Source organism: Fundulus heteroclitus, chromosome 7 (assembly GCF_011125445.2).
Source record: "Fundulus heteroclitus isolate FHET01 chromosome 7, MU-UCD_Fhet_4.1, whole genome shotgun sequence".
Classification (NCBI taxonomy): domain Eukaryota; kingdom Metazoa; phylum Chordata; class Actinopteri; order Cyprinodontiformes; family Fundulidae; genus Fundulus; species Fundulus heteroclitus.
Genome location: NC_046367.1, coordinates 27,455,030 through 27,470,265, shown reverse-complemented (window position 1 = coordinate 27,470,265; position 15,236 = coordinate 27,455,030). Strand labels below are relative to the sequence as shown.

Genomic DNA, 15,236 nt, shown 5'->3' with positions numbered 1-15,236 from the left:
CATTTGCTCATGAGAATTTACTTTAAAAAAAACCTCCCTGTCACTCAGTGTAGCCATCTGCTGCATACAGAAATGTTGCCTGAAATAGTTTTACACAACAAATCAAAGATGAGAAGGACCATCCACCTTGTTATCAGTGCAAAATCCTTTTCACAGGCAGATTTCAGATGTCTTAAGGTACCATTAATGCCCAGATAGTTGCATTTTGAAAGACACGCGCTACCATTCAGCTGTAGCTCATTCTGTCAACTTTCAAGAGTCTGGCACGCTTTTGATGGAAGTCCAGATCAGTGTGTTGAAAAGGAAGACAATACAGAAGCAGCCACAGACTGTCCCGCTGTTCAATTCTTATTTTCAACAAAACAGAGACAAAATCAAAAATGCAACAGGGAGCACCCTCAGTTCTGAAGCTATTGTAAAGTCTAAATAGCAGTCGGTATTGTTCAGCTTCTTTAGAAACTGTTCTCTGAGCGTATCAGAGGTTTAGATTTGTTATTTTCCATAATCTGGTAAATCAGCCGGTGAAACCACTTCAAATTACTTCCTTTTAAAAAAACAAAATTAAGATGTAAATTTATTTAGTGTCCAAATCAATCAACATTTCAATTGTATTATTATTATTGTTGTTAAATCTTGTGTGCCTTAGTTTGATTCGTTTTTTTTATTAATATTAGTAAATAGCAACAAAAAAAGCTTTTCCCCTTTACTACTATTTATCTATTGTCCAACTCTATCCAGCTTCAGTATTACCACTATTATTTTTGAAAATGGGCTGTCCTGTCATCTCATTACATTTTAATGTCCATTTGTTTACTAACCCAACCTTCGATCACTGTGACAATATTCTGTGTGAACCCTGACTTTAGTCAAACATCTCCGCTGACACATGATGCCCTCCTACCGGAGCCGTGAAACGTGCAGCGCTCGGTGACTGGAGCACTGAGCTATATAATACACTGGAGTGCTGATTTTGCCGAAAAACTGAAGTCACTGGCCGCCATCTTGCTACTCCCTACTCTCATAGAATCCCATAGGATTTGCTTGCAATAACAAGCTGTTTTCTGGCTGAGTGAAAACGTTTTGCAGGTAATTCTACAGTCAGTGGATGTACTAACACTATCAACTTCTAGGAAATTGGGTGCTGAAATATTTTACATGTTAATCATATTAAATATATATATATATATATATATATATATATATATATATATATATATATATATATATATATATATATATATTAGGGCTGGGCAAGTTAACGCGTTAATTTCGCGTTAATTCATTAGACTATTAACGGCGATATTTATTTTATCGCGCATTAACGCATGTTGCTCACATGCTTTCAGTCAGTGTCAGTCAGCAGGCGTGCTGACTGCAGCGCGCTGTCATGGCAGCACTCTCCCGCTCCCCCTCCCCTCTCGGACATGGCTCAGCGGCGCCAGCCAATCAGCACGCAGGCTCAGCCTGGCCCGCCCACTGAGCTCTCACACAAACTTGAAAAAAGCTGAGAGAGAGACCGCAGCAGCGAAAAAACATGAACTGGGGAAGTAGCACCGTTTGGCTTTATTTTAATACCGTAAATGAAATCAAGCTGTATGTTTTGTAAAAAGCCGGTTCATTTCAGTGGAAACACAACAAATTTATCTAAGCACGTGAAAAAACATGAAAACGTCGAGCCCCAGAAACGGAGAGAGGAGACGAAACTTCTCTCATTGCCCCGACAGACCCACAGACGTCTCTGACTGAGGCGTTTCAGTCCTCCAGGGAACATCCAGGTAGATCAGTGGATGGATGGATGGATGGATGGATGGATGGATGGATGGATGGATGTTACTGGAGCCCACACATAACATGTAATTAAGACCTTGAAAGAACCCAGTACATATATTAAAAAGTGTTATTTAAGATAAGATAACATTAGCTAATCCTTTTTTTATCCCACGACGGGGAAATTTATAGGATTAAAGCAACAGGCAGGTGCACACAACACAGACAAAATTACATAAGGATTGAAATATATAAGAGGTGGATTAGCGAAAAAACACTGAACATAACATTATTATTATTATTATTATTATTATTATTATTATTATTATTATTATTATTTAATTGTAATAATAAAATAAAAACCACAAAACCCAAAAGGTCAACAGTTTCATGATACATCAAGCTTAGGGACTGGCTAATATACAGCAGGTCAAAAAAGGCCATATTTTGGCTGCAGTGCTTGCTGTTCTCTTATGAAGAAAAGATCAACTAGTGCACTAAATTCAATAGATGGGTTGAAAATATCCAGTATAAAATAAGTGCTACAAATGTTACAACACTTTTGTTCATATGGCAGCAGAACATTAAAATAAAAGTGCTCTTTACACTACTTTTGAATTCAATCTTGGAGTTTGTAAATACAATGCGATTAATCGCGATTAATCAGGGCGATTAATCGCGATTAAATATTTTAATCGTTGCCCAGCCCTAATATATATATATATATATATATATATATATATATATATATATATATATATATATATATATATATATAAGTATGTAAATATGTAAATATGTTTTTGTATATTGTTATATAAACATGTTTATATAACAATATATTATATAAACATTATATATGTTTAACATTAATATATAATCTTAAACATATATATTTAAATGAATGAAATGCAAAATATTTCAGCACATGACTTTCTCAGTACTTAATATTTTTAGAACATAACATAAAGGTATATGGCATTTGACATTTTAAAAGTCTTAAGCCCCCCCCCCCCCCCCCCCCCCGAACATGAGAAAATCCTCGTTATTCGATGCTGTAGCGCACATATTCCCTAGTTACTGGGGGTAAAATAGGGAGTACCAATATGGCGGCTGGTGGCTTCAAAGCGACTGGTTCAAACAGACCGCGATTAGCACTCCAGTGTATTATATAGCTCAGTGGACTGGAGACACTTCTCACGGGCTGGCCATACATTCTCCCACAGCGTCAATCTACCTTGCTACTACGACCGCGGCCGGGCGCAGCCTCCGCTTTTTCTCCCACTTGAGTGGATTGGTGAGGAATTTATCGGACTGCGCTCTGATTGGTCGACTCCTCCTCGCTGAGCGGCGCGTCAGCAGCGCTGCGTCACCGTCATGAGTCTGACCCCCACCACCACCACCACCACCGCCGCCTCGACTCTGGCTGGCAGCAGAGCTCTGGGATGCTGAAGCAGAGCAGAAGCGTATCGGCGGCGCCACGAGTGTGAGTGGGATGAGGGCTGAGAGTGGAGGTAGGTGCAGCGAGGATGGTAATTTTTAATTCCCATCGGATACGGCAGGTGCAGGTTGAGCTTTTGTCTTGTCCTCTTGGGGACTGCGCTGAGCCGGGATGGTCCTATACTTTTTAAAAGAATTCTGCAGTGTGCGTCTGTGTTGGGTGAGGGGAGGGGTAGGGATCCACGCATCCTCTGCTCATGTGTCCTTCCTGGTCTCCGTGCGCTCAGCCCACGGATTCCGGGCGTCTCCTCCTTTGTGGCGCTTTTGATCTCCGCTTATGTGCGATAGGGTCATACCCATCAGGGTATTTAGCGATGCAGCTACTTAGGCTCAATCCCCTGTGAGCACACACTGATCTCTGTCCTATTTGGCAGGGCTGCCGCCTCTGCGCTCCCCCGTCAGAACTGCGGAGGTCGTCCAGCTGGGCGACGAGAACAGGAGCTGCATGGTGTTAAATATCAAACTTTGAACAAATGTGGAGAGCAGCCGGGACATAGAGATTTCCTTCGTCAGGTCTAAAAAAAAAACAACAACAAAAAAAAAAAAAAAACAGTGGAAGCTAGAAACTTTTTCTCTTTTTGATAATGATTGTTATTGGACCCGAGTTAATATAATCAGTAGAGTTTAGAGATATATTGACAAAGTACAGCATTGTGTCTTTATTCATTTTAAGTGATTTTTAGTAGGAAAAACAAGACAATTTGTGGAAGTGTCTGTTGCTGATTTTAGAAAAAACAGCCTTAATGCTGTGATTTAGAATATCTAAAAGATGTTAAGGGGGAAAAAAGGGACTAAAGTCAGATTTGCACCAGACATGCCCATGCACTGAACCTTTTTTTTTTTTAGCTCATTTAGACAAATCACTCTATGTTCACCCATAAACGTAACCGCAATGCCACTTTTCAATATTTCTCTACACTTTCAGAAAGGTTCGACCGTGTTACACCTGTGTGAGGCTCTCATAAATTCTGTATATTGAAGCTGTACACAGGGCATCACTTGTGAATGCAATTCAAAACAACCTGACTACTACAACAAGAAGCAAATGGTCTCTTGAACCCTTCAACATGTGATAAGGCTGTGTAACTCACTGCAGTGCAGGTGTGGATGTAATTTTGCTGCTACCCTTGGTCACACCGTGATTCCGTGTATGTGTGTTACTGCTAATCACTTTTCTACACGTCTACCGTGTGTAAATCCTTAATCCCCAGTTTAAAGTACAACATCTTTGCTTTGTCAGAGTTGTCTGCCTTGTTGCACTTGGCTTACAGTCTGCCGTTTACTGAGAAGATGTCAGTGCATTTTGTATTGAAATTAATTTGGAATAAATGTAGTCGGAATATTTATGAGGCAACTGGCCGGCAGAAATGATCACTTGGACTTTTGTACTCTCTTTAAATCTGAAAGGATTTATGAATTAATAAACATTGCATGTTTAATTTTGAAGGACTTAATCCCACCTCTGGCGCATGTTCCACTTAGATGATAATTTATACATACATCAGTAGCTGTTAGACAGAAAGAAAATATTTAAATAAGAGCAAAATGGCAGTACTAGGACTTACTGTTGATATGTTCTATTTAAAAACATTATCTTTTCTTTATAAATGTCTTAAAAAACTAAGACTAAACTAAGTTAGAATTACATACGTCATTACTATTTCCTAATTACCAGAATAAGGGGAGACAATCTTTAGACTTATCTTTATGACTTTCCTCCAATTCACAAGTTTAAATACACCATCAGACAAAGCTTTAAAAGATGATGTCAATGGCTTTTTAAAGCTTTTCATAGGTTATAATTCACAACATTTTAATTAACTCGAGGCCTACCGTAGAGGTTTTTTAAGTTTCCGTCCACAAAAAGCCATGTTTGGCTGTATCTGACAAATTTCTTGGTCGGATAGGGTGTCCCGTCCAGACGAAGCAGCCGTGGAAACGGCATTTGAGACCTGTTCTCAGCATGGGAAAGCTTGAAGCATCCCCTGGTGGCGGCTCCGACTGGACACCTCTATCCTCGTATTCCTATCTCCTAACCGGTTACGAACTGGCATGTTTACACATGTGAGCCAACGCAGACCTCACCTCTCCCTTAACACGCATGCACGAACACAAACAACAATGGTGGACCTGAGAGTTGCGGGTCTGTTTCAGACACTATGCAGTTTGTTGTGGGTTTTACACTAACACATTTTGCTTCTGTAAAGCGTTTGTTTGGACAGACAACAAGGTTGTCCTCACGAATGGTTCCTTTATCTCTCTCTGCATTTGATGTTTTCACCCCACCGCCCTTCCTCCTTCTTCTTTGTTTACTTCCTTGCCACTCACTGGTTAGGCATTGGTATTATAACCTATTAGGGCTTTGTTTGTGGAATTTAACACAAAAATTCAGCAAGTATGAGTCTTTGCACTCAAACTTTTCTGTGTAGATTCATTTAGAGAATTGCTGACATCCACAAATCTGATTCATCTTTGGGTACCAAGGTCCCTGAAGGTGCCAGGTTCATCTGTTTAAACAGTTATAGACAAGTATAAACACCATAGTCCGTCAAGGCATCTAGCATTCAGGAAGAAGATGGGTGGGATGGTGTAGATTAAACACACTAATTGGGCCATTAAGTTATTGTTCTGACTACAACATACAAGACTTTTGACTGAGGAAGAACTGGTGCACTTCACAAAATGATCTAAAACATTCCATGGAAATATCGAACCAACACCTTCAATGTTCAGCCAGCAGGTTAAAGCTTTGGAACAAATAGGTCATCCAAACCTTGATTATCCTGTCTTTTTACTTACATCGTGATTTAAGGACAACTAATTTGATGTCCTGGGATGACCCTCACAAAGCTCAGATCTCAATGTCTTAGAAAATTCGTTAGAAAGCCTGACTGCAAACCTGACTCAATTACACCTGTCCTATCAGGTGAAATGGGCCAAATTTGCAGCAAAAAAATAGTGAGAAGCTTGTGGAAGGACACCCAAAATGTTTAAACAAAGTCTCACAGTGTGAAAGGCAATTCCACCAAATTCTAGGGAAATGTGTATAAAACATAAGAATAATAATTTGAGGAAAGTTCATACAACGGGTTTTGGTAATCCTAACTGACCTAAAACAAGGAAAGATTAGTTTGATTTAGTGTCAGACAGTGAGAAAACAAAAGGTCATGAATCTTTTAACACAGGGAATGCAAATATCTGGTTTCAGCTGTGTGTGATGAAATTCATGGAGCAATCAAGGGTCTTTGTTTTAGCATGTTGATAGTTTTATACTGCTGCCGGTAAAACTCTGGATGCCCCCTTGAGTCACAGGGGGCAATTCAGACTCTGTTAGTTTTTGGTTGGCATTATGGCAGTCTGTCAAGACTCTAGTGTGTGTATGTTAGCTTGCATGAAGCTTGCAAAGTAAAAGGTCAGTCCTCCCTAACACAAGCACAACTGTGCAACAGTCTTTGTTGTAATAAGTGACCCCTCACAAGGAACTCGCTGTACCTCTAGGACTGTAATCAGCCTTTGTAGTTTATCAGGCTAGTCCCAACTTCTCATCAGCAGGAAGTCTTCGCCCATAGATGCATCACTGGCACTGTGGTTTCATTTTTAATCAGAGTCTGTAAGGCATGGATGAAAAATTATGGAGAGTCATTAGTTCTTGAAGTTTAGCTAACATTGATTCCATTGAAAATAACAAAAACAAATCCAAGAACTTGTTTCCCTATTTTGATCCTAGGTTTGGATTTTAGTACTTCACTACCCAACCATGTTTAATTGAGCTTCTTCTACACGAATCCCCTTTAAATAGTTCAATTGATCTGTTTAAACTAGTCCCAATAGCTTTAAAACAATACAGATCAATTCAGTCCAAATACAACCTAATCAAACTCAGCGCAAGTTTATTTTATGTTGAATCACACATTTGCCAATTAGGTATGAACATTATGGAAAATGAACACTTGGAGGGGGGAGGGGGGGTTGGTCATGCACAGTGAAGATAAAAAACTTCCTTTTAAAGTGAAGAAATAACAGCAGAGCCAGATTGATTAAGCACAGCTGTTGTCCATGAATGCCTAGAGGATCAGAGGACAAAAGAAGGGATTTAAACAAACACAAAGCCCTCAAGCTGGGGATACTTGCTGTTTAAAATAAGAAAATAAAAGAAATACGTGAAGTTATTCAAAACAACATTAATAAAAGGAAAAAGCCAAGATGAAAACATGAGTGGAGGTCAACATCCTCTTGCAGACCAATGATGAGATGATCTCTCTACATTCAAGCACAGCTAGGAAATGTGGTAAAAATATTATACCAGGTTTTTGTTTGTTTGGTTGTTGTTGTTTTCTAATTTACTTATACCATATTTTAATTAGTTTGTGAGATTTTGTCAACTAAAGACTTGGAAAATTTAAGATTGAAGTACTCTTGGTCGGATACTGTTTTGCATTACTGAAAATCTTTATTTGAATTTAAAAGGTAATTGTAGCAACAGCTACAGCACTCAGGCAACTTAAACTTTTGCAAAGTAAGACCCAGTTTATTAAGACAGATAAAAAGAGAGGAAAATAAACAAAGGAACCTGGACAGCAGCGTAGAACATCAGGGACAGATCACACCTGATAGATAACAGCCAAATGTCTCTGTTTTGGCAGCTCATCAACAGGTTATGATAATTTATAATCCAACCTGACGATTAAACTCAGTTTTGTGTCAAACCCAATTTAACTGTTTTCTCAGGCCAAGTGGAAAGCCAATAACCTTTCCTTGAAGATAAATCCTCACGTTTTTTGTGTGTATACAAACACACGAGAATCAATCTTGTACCGCTAACGACTTCAACCGTTTGTGTCCGAACAAAAAATGGTTCGGGCCAATCACGTTGCAGTGTTGTGGTTTAAGGCGAGTCATACTGGTGCAACGAAAGCAAGAGCTGTTGAGCCCACAGCTGAACTAACATAAACACGGCAGCGCAGGAGGACGCACGCATAGCTGCTGTTATCACATCTGTTTTGTAAGAATCCACACTTTCTTCTTTGAAAGAAGAACAGCAAGAAGAGCCTTGACTAGCTTACCTTCTTGTTTCTCATGATGCATGTTGCCTACGTTTTAATCTCATAACGTGATTGGCTAAAACCAAACTTTGATAGGTGGGTACATATGTGCCAAGTGCTGTATATTGATCTGAAAAATCATTAAATATGTCTCAAATTAAGCTAATACTTGGGTCAAAACTTTGACTGTGCTGGTTTAAGTTCAGTTACAAAGGCCACTATAATTAGCAGTACAAGCTGATAGGACTCTATTTCTCAGCATTTTGTACATTCAAACAACGGCTTTTAAAAGCATAGAAAATATGTTTGTAAAAGTTAATAAAGGTTTTTTGGTAGAATATCAAGTCCTGTCATGTGAGTTAAGTATGAATGTTGCCTCTGATGTGTCCATATTCAGAATAGTGCACATGGGGATTGGGATCAGTGGTATCAAATTCATAGTATTCTGCTAAATAATTTACCAGTATGATACTTTTCTGTGACATCATTGTCTCAATTAGTTTTTTCTTTTATGTTTAAGGATCTACTGAATGGGGAATTAATTATATTACTGCTCTATGACCACATTCTAGCTGTCAGATAGTTATTAGCTGAATAGGTCAAAAAGAGTCCGAGACGATATATACCTGAATAATATAGGGTGAATGGACACTGTGAGTGCTGTAACCACCTTTATTGATTACATAATCATATCCAAATGGAGATGATTCTGATATTGATTCTTGTTCTGAAATCAAGTAACGCTAGAGAATCAAAAATCAACAAGTTTATTGTCATTATGTGTTACCTTAATGAAATTAAGGTAACACATAATGTCAATAAACATTATGTAATAAACATAATGTAATTGTCAAAATTACGGCTAAATTAGATTGTGAGCGTAACCGTGCTAAGCTAACGGTACGACACGGATGTTTGAGAGCAACATCAAGCTCACGTGCATCAGCGAAGCTGTAACTGCTCGGACAAAATACCTTTAAGCTAGCTTTAGCTGTTATTATCTTCACTGACTATAATGAATATGGATGGACCCAAGAAATACCCGAAAACGAGTGTGTAAAACTTTAACAGTTTATTGAAGATGGTGGCGGCGCGGACCCCCCTGGTTTGAGCGGCAGCACACAGCCTCTGGCGGTTCCTGAAGGCAGAGTGGTGGGTTAGTGACCAGCGGGGCACAGAGGGAATATTACACGAAGCTGAGTCACTAACCTGGGGCACGAGGACGGCTTGTTTAGCAGCGTCTGGTTTCCAGGAAGCAGCAGGGCCCGTGAAGGGGTTATCCAATTCTTTGTCCAGGTCCGGTCCGGTTCTTTGATGGGAGGGATATCCGTTAATCCAGCAGAGGTTTCCGAGGGAGAATCCAGAGACGGGTCCAGGTCCAGGTCCAAATCCAAATCCAGAATCACAATAATCAAAGAGTAGGCAATCTCAGAAACTTACAGGCTGGCAGGGTCCGAAACACAGGGAGGCAGTCCAAATCACTGAGGCTGAAGAACAGAACTCAGGCGGGCAGACAAATCCAACGGGGTTCAGGCTGGCTCAAAAAACAGGGGCAAAACGGGTCGACAGGCAGACAGGCGGACAGGTTCTCAGAAAAATGGCTGGAAGTTCTCACCGTGAGGCTCGAGACGTTCTGGCACTGGAGACTGCGAGGCGCAGAGCTTATAAGCCGGTAGAGGTGAAGGCAGCGCAGGTGCGCTGATTGCAATTAGCAGCTCCAGTGCCAGAAACGTTACACTGACAGCCCAATAACAGGGTTCTGTCGCGGTCTGAGCGCTCCCTTCAAGCTTCAAGCTCTCCCTTCAAGTATGGATTCACGCAATGCTTCGCAGTGAAACAACATACAAAAGTGTTCAGTCTTTGTTGTCAATAAGTTAATGTTTCAATTAATGTTTAAGTGCTACAGGAGCAGGATCGTTTTCATAAGGCTAGAGAACCCTCTTGCAGCTATAGACAGTAATGTGTACGACTTGGTTCATGTTTTTAGGTGTGATTTTCCATTTAAAATTGATATATAAAAGTTGCACCTGACTATACGTTGCAGGATTGGACAAACGATGAAAAAAAGTGCAACTTATAGTCAGAAAAATATGGTAATTACACATAACACACAGACACAACGATGCATAATCTTTCCATTTTTTTTAAACTGTTGATATTACTGGCTAACAACAGCACTCCCTGTGGGTTTTAAGCATGCATATAATCCTTAACAGCTAATAGACTCATTTTCAAGTCAAAAGACAGCAGTCTACAATACTGTGCAATAAATTAGTTGTAGAATTGTGCAATTTCCTTGGATCTCCAAACAGATAGTCCCAGAGCTATTGGAGTGTGTGATTACACATTTGCAAGTGAGAGACGGTATAAATGTTTTCATCTGATCAGAGACCTGTGTAACCAGTAGTGTGTTTGTAACATTTAACAGATGATGAACTGGGTTGATGGTTTGTTGATTTTTAAGCAAGGGGAGATTGCCACTAAGGGTTTGGGAAAGAAGCTGTTTTTACGTCTGCTAGTTTTTGATTTAATGTCTCTGAATATTTTCCCTGATGGAAGTGGGACAAAGAGTGTGTTGCCAGGCATCTGTGGCAACATGTCTGGCCCTTTTCTGGACTCGTTCATAAACCGTGATTATTGATATTAAACATACTTCTCATTAAGCCCACATTTCTACGTTGGAAAAAAAAAGTTTGGTCTGATGTAATATTTTAATGTTAAATGCAGTATTTTCAATAGTTGTAAGTGGAGAATTATCATAATTAACAAGAATGAAAGCATGAAAACATCAGTCTTAATAGTTAATCGACATGTTTGACTTGGTGAATGGAGTTACCAAAATAAATAAAACATTTCAACATTATTCTAGTTTATTACCTATGACTGCATATACTGTAGTTATATCTACTGGTTTAGAGTGTCAGTAAATAAAAAACTGAAAATGAGATGCATTTTGTTTTAGATATATAACTCTAGCAAATGTCTGCATGAACATGAGGTGTATGCTGAAGTTGCAGTGATTCATGACCGCACTATGCTTGTAATACTATTGGATCTGGACCGGCAATTCACCGTACAAATGTGCTGTGAGTAGTGGAAGACAATCTGTCTTAAACCCTCATACAGTCTTGCGAATAATGTGAGTCATACAGTGTATAAATTTGGCAAATCTGCTTTTGGCAGTTGTAGTGGTTTGATGATTTTACTTAGTGTTTTGAGTTAGTTATATTGTACCTGGTCTAGTTTCCCTTGTTATGTTGAAAGATTTTGTATCAGACAGAAACAGAGATATCTCTTTAAAATGGGCCACACTGCTTGTCTTTTATTAGTACAGTAAAGTGTGATATCACCAATGTCCACTGGGGTTTTTCGCTCCAAGATATTTTTCCCCCTAAACTCGTCTGGATCAATGTTTTCATGGAGATAATGAGAAAAAGTTCATAACTTGATGTATTTTGTTCAATCAGGCACCAAAATATGGCTTCATTTTGTCACCAATACAAGGAACTTTTCAGTCCAGAAAAGACGAGTTGATAAAATCGAAATGTCAGATTTTTAACTGGAGGTTTGCAGTGAATGAATTATGTTGCATTTGTACGGTATATTTGTCATTAACTCTTTTAAAAGTGATGTTATCTTCTCAAGAAATATTAGCCTATTAACACATAAAACAAATAAAAACATGTCCTCACAATTGAGAGGCAGCAGCTTTCATACCAAAACCCTAAGTGACCTATTGCACATCTATGTAACAGATTCCATATGTTAGGTTGATTTTTATTACACATTTATGCCATGTTTTCATTTGTTACACATTTTGAATCGCTTTCTAATAGTTTTATACCAAGAACAGTGGGACAGCAGACCTTAACAGCGTGTGGGCAGTATGATCGGTTATCAGAGACATGTTCTCTACTTGTTTTATTGATTATCAGATAGTGAGCTGCTGCCCGACGACGCTGCGACAAAGTCAAGCAACGCGTTAATGGACACGCAGAGGTCACAGTAAATATAGGCTGCTTGCACCAGGCCCATCTCTCCCTTGATTAAGCTGATGGTGTTTTGGTCTGCTCTTGTTGTTTGTTGGAAATCTGTTCAGTTTTTTGGTTTTTCTTCTTGCTGTTTGGCCGCAGAATAGTTTGCTGGTGATGGCCGACTTAAAGACAGCTGTGGTTCTTGCTAGACTGGATATTATTCAATATAATCAATATAAACAGGGCATTAATGTTAAAACAATTTCATTTTTTTTTTAAATTGCAAGACTTTTGTCCACTGATGAACACACCTGCACTGTATAGGTATGGAGATTTGTAACCGTCTCAATATATTATTCACCTTGGCTGTTTAGTATTCACTAGTCGAAGAGAAGTCTAAAAAGAATATTACAAAGGAGGAGGATGGATTTAATGAATGAAAACTAGAAGTAATGGAGTGTACTGCAAGAATTATCAAACAGACAATAGGTCATGTGGAGATGGTTGAATAGCTTTAAGGGCTACTACAGGGAATAAGTACATCATGAGGTACACCCTGGAGATGCTCTTTTTTATTTGCTGTGTGATTTTAGCTTGGCTTCCTGATATTTTTCTGCTTCCTTTGATTAGGATCAGCCATTGCAAATACTTGGAAAAGGTTTCAATTAATTTTATCTGAGCAGGTTTGCAAGGAAACACTACTCAATGGCAATTACAATGGTGTTAGCAGGTGTAAAGGATACCACTTTAGGTGTTTAATTTAATGAATTATTACCCTGAAAATACAGACTAAATTATTCCTTCTGCTAGGGATGGGCGGCATGGACACTTTATAACAATAACTTGTACTCGAGCATTATTTAAGGAGTGTAACTATGCTGCTAAACAGAACAAAGTAACTGTTTTACATGGTATCATGAAACATAAAGTTTAATAATGTTTGCATGTAACCAAAATTGGGGTAATAGTTTGATATGGAAAAGTAATTGATCCAGTTTTTCATCCAGATAGCCATTTCTTATTTCTATAAGTGTTTTTGAGGGACACAAAAAAAAAAACATGATAATGCTCATTCCTACCTTTTGCTTTAATATTTGGTACTTGAGATCTAGATGAAGCAACACCTTGCTGAAATCACAGAGATAATGGCCTAAAATGCAGAGAAGTCAAGGGAATAGTGGAGCATTTTGATCGATATTATAATGAAACTGTAACTAGTAGTTAGGGATGCCTCTGACTTGTCAGAGATATCTGACATTTAGTTTGATCAGGGTCCTCTTTTTGGTTTCTTTATTCTCTTTGAATTGTCCATTGTCTCAAAGTCCATTGTCTTCTGGCATGTCTGTGTTGAAAGCAAAAGGTTCAAAAAGTTATCTAAAAATGAATGAATATAAATGTCCTGAAGTTCAGCCTTGCTCTTCCACAAACCTCGTGGTTGTTTTCTGTTTTGTGTCGCTAAAATTGGTGAAATCTTGTTAATGTGGGTTGTACCTCAGAATTATTCCCAGAGTAAGTGAAAAAGTATTTCAGGGATTTTTTTTTGCATCAAATGACGGAGGATTTTTTTACTTTTCACCTGCTTTGATGGTCTCCATCTCATTTCCTGCCCACTTACACACGTATTGATTGAACTGGTTGCTTCTACATTTAACTTTTCTGCTTCTTTGTTTAACTTTACCCTCTGCATTATTTTTTTTTCATATTTAACCCATAATCACATAAGGCATCCACCTGCTTTTCATTGCTTTATGGTGGAGTCTACATGTCTCCTCTTAGATTGCTATTGTAATTGCTTTTTTGTTTTAAAATATTTTAGTTAAACTCTGGAGGATACGGTGAGATTTCTCTCATTTTGATATTTTACTCTTAAAATTCATAATCATTTGTTCAGAATAACTTTTGTCTTTACTGGCCTTGGCTTCTTTTGTTTTTGGTTATTTATATCTCCTAGCTTTGCCAAAAACTAATGCAAAACTATTTTACTTTTAGATGAGATTCATGAGCCTTGGATTCACAGTTTATTGATTGAAATGAGTTATCAAAAAATTAAACTTTTATTCTGATAATTTTTCCTTTTTAACCCCTGTTCCAACATTTATGCAGTATTTTTACCATCTTAGCTTCCTAATTTAATAAAAGCTCTTCATCCCGTTTTATTATAAGTCAACAACTCAACTCCTGGGCCTGCTTTCTCACGCTTTCATCTGTTTATCAGCTGCAAACAGTGATGCTGCGTTTTGCTGCGAAGCATTTAGTAACAAGTCCATTCCATGAGTGGTTTAAAGGTACCTTATTTGAAGAATGAATGTGAACTGGGCCCCCGTGGCCGTGTGACTTGATTTCCCCAGTGTCTCACCAGTGAAAGTATATCTTATTGCTGTGACACCATGGCCGTGCACAAATTTTTGATAGGATGCGACCTTCAAGTTAAAGAAAAGAGAGAAGTTGCCCCACCTCGTTAACCTGCTCTTTCCTGTCACAATTTTTCACTTTTTTCTATAACTTATTCAAATTTAACATAATAATTTAATTAGATCTAGATCTAGACTCAAGATTTTATAAATATTAAATGCATAGCAATTTGCTCAATCCTATGTTGTATTATTTGTGCTAATGTGTTACTACTTCCTAATAATATATTCAGAGGGTTGTTGTTGCTTGGATGCTGGACTTGCTGAGTGGACGTGTCTAATGGGCCGCTGAAGGTACGCTCTAGTCCCCCCACCCCCCTGGATGGAGGGTTGATGAATGTTTCCAATAGAGGTCATGCACTGAGACATGGGGGAGGTGTGGTCTTCTCCATTTTTTACAAGTTTTGTTCCTAATATTTGCTTTGTGTCTGCAGTGGATTTTCACTGATTCAGTGCAGATGCAAACATGCTCATCAATGTTACAGTTGAAATTGCAGTCCTCTCTTTAAGTAACAAACACAGCAGATAGGGAAGTGATCAAA

General features: G+C 38.6%; 1 protein-coding gene across 1 annotated transcript in view; it reads left to right on the top strand.

Moving 5' to 3' along the window:
* The first annotated feature begins 3,153 nt into the window (after nucleotides 1-3,153).
* b3galt1b (UDP-Gal:betaGlcNAc beta 1,3-galactosyltransferase, polypeptide 1b) overlaps nucleotides 3,154-15,236 on the top strand; it is a 61,189-nt gene continuing 49,106 nt past the window's right edge. The window contains exon 1 of the mRNA XM_036139386.1: nucleotides 3,154-3,281. The gene's annotated coding sequence lies outside the window, so the exon portion shown is untranslated. The remainder of the gene's footprint in view (nucleotides 3,282-15,236) is intronic.